Source organism: Xenopus laevis, chromosome 9_10S (assembly GCF_017654675.1).
Source record: "Xenopus laevis strain J_2021 chromosome 9_10S, Xenopus_laevis_v10.1, whole genome shotgun sequence".
Lineage (NCBI taxonomy): Eukaryota > Metazoa > Chordata > Amphibia > Anura > Pipidae > Xenopus > Xenopus laevis.
The window spans coordinates 5,057,858-5,064,253 of record NC_054388.1 but is presented as its reverse complement, the minus strand read 5'-3'; positions in this window follow the sequence as shown (position 1 = coordinate 5,064,253).

The following is a 6,396-nucleotide window of genomic DNA, read 5'->3' as shown; positions in this document are numbered from 1 at the left end:
TTGTCAATTTCCCAGCTGCCCCAAGTCATGTGCTCTGATAAACTTCAGTCACTCTTTACTGCTGTATTGCAAGTTGGAGTGATATCACCCCCCTCCCTTTTACCCCCCAGCAGCCAAACAACAGAACAATGGGAAGGTAACCAGATAGCAGCTCCCTAACACAAGATAACAGCTGCCTGGTAGATCTAAGAACAACACTGGATAGTAAAATCCAGGTCCCACTGAGACACATTCAGTTACATTGAGAAGGAAAAACAGCAGCCTGCCAGAAAGCATTTCTCTCTTAAAGTGCAGGCACAAGTCACATGATCAAGGGCAGCTGGGAAATTGACAAAATGTCTAGCCCCATGTCAGATTTCAAAATTGAATATAAAAAAATCTGTTTGCTCTTTTGAGAAATGGATTTCAGTGCAGAATTCTGCTGGAGCAGCACTATTAACTGATTCATTTTGAAAAAAATTTTTTCCCATGACAGTATCTCTTTAACTAAAACGAGAACCACCCCTTTAAGTTTTTGTACAAAACGTATAGTCTCAAAGGACTATTGCTCTGTTATATCCAGAAGTGCAGCCATAAAGTGAGACTGGACTGTTGCTTATTGTTGTCACAGGAAGGAAGTCGGTACAGTCACGTGACCATTGGGTAAAATTATAACATTCCCACTAATTCTTTTGACATTTCGCAGGCACCAACATTCCTTTTTTGAAGTTTTGTTGGCAGTTTTCCATTAAGTAAAGGCCGGGGCTTGTGCAACAGGTGAGTGTCTGTGTTATACAGCTGGGGGCTCTTTTCTCTCTGTCAGGGAGGGGGAAGCTTCAGACAGGACCCAGCAGTGAATGGGTTGAACTCGCCTCGGGAGAATTCCTCATTCATGTCGTTTGCTCCTGTTCTTGTGTTGCCTGTCCTGTGACATAAGAAACCAAAGCTCCTGAAAAACACTCTTGTCCTGTACTTGGAATATTTGCCCACGTCACGTATCTCAGAGCAGAATCTGATCACAGATAAACCACTGACACCATTGATTACTTTTCCTGAAAGCTTCTCTTCTCACAGTTATTTCCACTTCACCCGGGGGGCTGAGCCATGTATCCACCACTTCTACCAGTTTTCTGTTATTGCTCATAAATCTCCAGCCTTCCAGCTCAAGGATCTTCACAGATAGACATTCCTCACTAGGCTTTTGAAATTCTTTGAATGTTTGGCGTTTATTATGTATCACCATTTTATTCTCTTGACAAATACAAGATTCCTCTGCACTCAACCCATTATCAATATATTTAAGACAGAGACATTTTGTGCTACTGCTACTGAAAAATGCCTTACCCTTTAAACATAAATATATTGCAATATATTTAAGATGAACAACTACGTCAAAGTAATCCCATATGTGGCCAGTCCTACGCTCAATATACATTATTCTCTTGGTTTAACATGGGGTTAATTAAAGGATTACTTTCATCCCAAATGATCTAATCCTGCCTTCATTTTATTGCACTTATAACTAGCTCTGCACACTTTTCTTTTACTAAATATATACAAACACATATATACACATATACATATATACACACACATATATACACATATACATATATACACACACATATATACACATATACATATATACACACACATATATACACATATACATATATACACACACATATATACACATATACATATATACACACACATATATACACATATACATATATACACACACATATATACACATATACATATATACACACATATATACACATATACATATATACACACACATATATACACATATACATATATACACACACATATATACACATATACATATATACACACACATATATACACATATACATATATACACACACATATATACACATATACATATATACACACACATATATACACATATACATATATACACACATATACACACACATATATACACATATACATATATACACACACATATATACACATATACATATATACACACACATATATACACATATACATATATACACACACATATATACACATATACATATATACACAACACATATATACACATATACATATATACACACACATATATACACATATACATATATACACACATATATACACATATACATATATACACACACATATATACACATATACATATATACACACACATATATACACATATACATATATACACACACATATATACACATATACATATATACACACACATATATACACATATACATATATACACACACATATATACACATATACATATATACACACACATATATACACATATACATATATACACACACATATATACACATATACATATATACACACACATATATACACATATACATATATAGTATTTTCAACTTCACATGTTGATTTATTTTCAGACTGCAGGGATGTTGTTTCATTTGCCTTGCTGAGTATTCGTCTTTCACTCATTCTAAGGGCTCACAATACTGCAGTGATGTAAAGTGGGTTTCAGAGAGAGATATGATGATAACCAGATAGGGGATTGATAGATGAGAGAGACAGACAGACGGACAGATAGAAAGACGGACGGATGGACAGACGGACGGACAGACAAACAGATAGATATGGATAGAAAGAGAGAGACAGATAGATAGATAGATAGATAGATAGATAGATAGATAGATAGATAGATAGATAGATAGATAGATAGATAGATAGATAGATAGATAGATAGATAGATAGATAGAGAAAAAGATAGAGAATGATGACTGATTGAGAGAGAGGTGGATAGAAAGACAGATATGGATAGAAATATAGAGTGATAGATGATAGATAGATAAATAGAGAGAGAGAGAGAGAGAGAAATATGGATAGAAAAATAGATAGATAGATAGATAGATAAATGATAGATAGATAGAAAAAGAGAGAGAGAGAATGATGACTGATTGAGAGAGAGGTGGATAGAAAGATAGATATGGATAGAAATATAGAGTGATAGATGATAGATAAATAGAGAGAGAGAGAGAGAGAGAGAGAGAGAGAGAGAGAGAGAGAAAAATATGGATAGAAAAATACAGAGAGAGAGACAGTGAGATATAGAGAGAGAGATAGAAAGATGGAGAGAAAGATGGAGAGAGAGATAGAGATGACAGAGAGAGATGACACAGAGACATTTCAGAGTGTTTCTCTGCACTCCTCTAGTCAGACTGTTCCGAGTGCTGAGGTGGCAACGTCTGTTTTCTGCTTCTACATATAGAGAAAAAAATTGCATTCTTTTCTTTTCTGTCATTCTTCAGAAATTAAAGACACATCTCTGGGCTGGACAGTTTCCAGGGCTGAGAAATAAATCCCGGCAAATGATGGTGCAACGTGGATATGTGTGTGGGGGGGGGGGGGGGGGGGCTGGACCAGCTCTGGATTCTCTGGGCAGTTCTGTACTTTTAATAACACTTTGTACATCTCATAAACCCAAATAGAGCCCCCCATCCCTCCTGTCCAACGTGTCAGACACACAGGAGCGATCTGTCATACATATGCCTACTAGCTTTTATCTATCTATAAATCTATCTATCTATCTATCAATCTCTCTCTGTCTCTCTCTCTCTCTATCTCTCTCTCTCTCTCTCTCTCTCTCTCTCTCTCTCTCTCTCTCTCTCTCTCTCTCTCTCTATATATATATATATGTATTTATCTCCCTCCTTTTATCGATTATCTATCTATATCTCTCTATCTCTTTCTTTCTTTCTTTCTTTCTTTCTTTCATTCTTTCTTTCTGTCTTTCTTTCTCGCTTTCTTTCTTTCTTTCTCTTTCTCTCTCTATCTCTCTATCTCTTTCTTTATCTATCTATCTATCTATCTCTCTCTCTTTCTCTATCTATCTATCTATCTCTCTCTTTATCTCTCTCTCTTTTTCTGTCTTTCTTTCTTTCTTTCTTTCTTTCTCTATCTCTCTCTCTCTCTCTCTCTATCTCTCTCTCTCTCTCTCTCTCTCTCTATCTATCTATCTTTCTCTCTCTCTCTCTCTCTCTCTTTCTTTCTTTCTTTCTTTCTTTCTTTCTTTCTTTCTTTCTTTCTCTCTCTCTCTTTCTTTCTTTTTCTTTCTTTCTTTCTTTCTTTCTTTCTTTCTTTCTTTCTTTCTTTCTTTCTTTCTCTCTCTATCTCTTTCTTTCTTTCTCTCTCTCTCTCTCTCTCTTTCTTTCTTTCTTTCTTTCTTTCTCTATCTATCTATCTATCTATCTATCTATCTATCTCTCTCTCTCTCTCTCTCTCTTTCTTTCTTTCTTTCTTTTTCTTTCTTTCTTTCTTTCTCTCTCTATCTATCTCTTTCTTTCTATCTATCTTTCTCTCTCTCTCTCTCTCTCTCTCTCTCTCTCTCGCTCTCTCTTTTCTCTCTCTCTCTCTCTCTCTCTCTCTCTCTCTCTCTCTCTCTCTCTTTCTTTCTTTCTTTCTTTCTTTTTCTTTCTTTCTCTATCTCTTTCTTTCTTTCTCTATCTATTTATCTACATCATATTTTACATTTCCCCTTTAAATTTGAAGAAAATCCCACAATACAAACTTGCTGACTGATATCAATAAATTCATGTTCCCATTTAGGCTTTATTGGAATCTGCCTTTGTGTCACAGGGTTAATTATTTGATGTTATGTGTAGAGCACACTAACATGCTTTCTGCCCAAAATGTATGGGCACCCATGTGCAAGGTGTGGGGACACTGGATCATGTGACTTCTGGGTGACAGGTGCCCCCATAGAACATGCCAACTGGTCAACCAGATGATCAGTAAATGCAACCTGCTTATTGGTCGCTACAGCTTTTTCTCTGCAAAAATGTAGCTTGTTCTTGATCCCAACTAAGATATAATTAATCCTTATTGGAAGCAAAACCAGCCTATTGGCTTTATTTAATGTTTACATGATTTTCTAGTAGACTTAAGATATGAAGATCCAAATTACATAAAGATCTGAATCAGGAAAACCCCAGGTCCCGAGCATTCAGGATAACAGGTCCAATACCTGTAATACCCATTAAGTTCTAGTGATGAGTAGCTACAATTGAAAGGGTTTGTGTGTACTTTTGTGTATGTGTACATTTATTCCCAATAGTGCACACATGGAACACATGGAAGGATATACAGTACAAAGCTTATTTTAATCAGTATAAAAATCCCTATGCTGCATGGCTAGTAACGGATGTAGCTGCTCACAATCCAATGCAACCTTTAGAATGTATAAAAATCAAATTGACTATAAAGGTTGTGGGAGTTTTTGGTGTTAAATGTAAAAGCACAGACAGGTTCATAACTACAGCAGAAACAGACTCTGCAGCTGCAGGGGGTCCCAGGTGTTATAGGGGCCCCATAAGGTCTTAATTCATATACAATTTGAATAAACATTGGTAAAACAGGTCAACCTCTAGACATTTTAGGGGCCTGAAAAATAAGTTGCTATGGGGCCCAGTAATATCTAGTTACGCCGCATGTGCATGGATCACGCAGGCCAACGACTTTACCAAAACAGTTGCGGTAAAAGCCTATCTGACAATGAAGAAGTTGCATCTGCCCAAAGGTGCATTTTTTGTCTTACCTGCAGGCCACCAATGCATACTTCTATTAACTGTACAAAAATAGTGGGCTGCCACTTCACCTCTTTAAAGTGAAATACCTGTCAGTTCATTGTGGGATAGAACTGGTCAGCAATGCATTTTGGTGCACTGGTTTCTGGGCAGCCATGCAGCATGGGGGTTTTTATATGTGTAAAGTTTTGTATTTTGTAAAGTTTTTTCAACTTGATCAATATCCATAGTCGACCTCCCGCCAAGCCCTACTTACAAGCTGAATTTATTGGGATATAACCACGGCACACCAGCTAATTTTTATAAGGTAGCCCGGGGAGCAGGCGTGGGCCAGTGGGGGCCTGTGAGGGCTGGAACCCACCGTTTTTTTCCTCGTTGTCCCGCCGGTCCAGTCCGACCCTGGATATAACTACTTAAACCTCTGTTCAGACTAGGGATGCACCGAATCCACTATTTTGGATTCGACCAAACCCCCGAATCCTTCGCAAAAGATTTGGCCGAATACCGAACTGAATCCAAATCCTAATTTGCATATGATAATTAGTTGTGGGAAGGGGAAACAAGAAAACCCTACACCTTGTTTTGTGACAAAAAGTCACACGAGTTCCCTCCCTGTCCCTAATTGCATATGCAAATTAGGATTCGGTTCAGCCGGGCAGAAGGATTCGGCCGAATCCGAATCCTGCTGAAAAAGGCAGAATCATAGCCGAATCCTGGATTCGGTGCATCCCTAGTTCAGACATGTTCCACCAACACTCCCAGCCATATTTAGCCATTAATGGTTGTCTCATTTGGGGGTTCCACCCCCCCCCTTTAAGAGCAGACG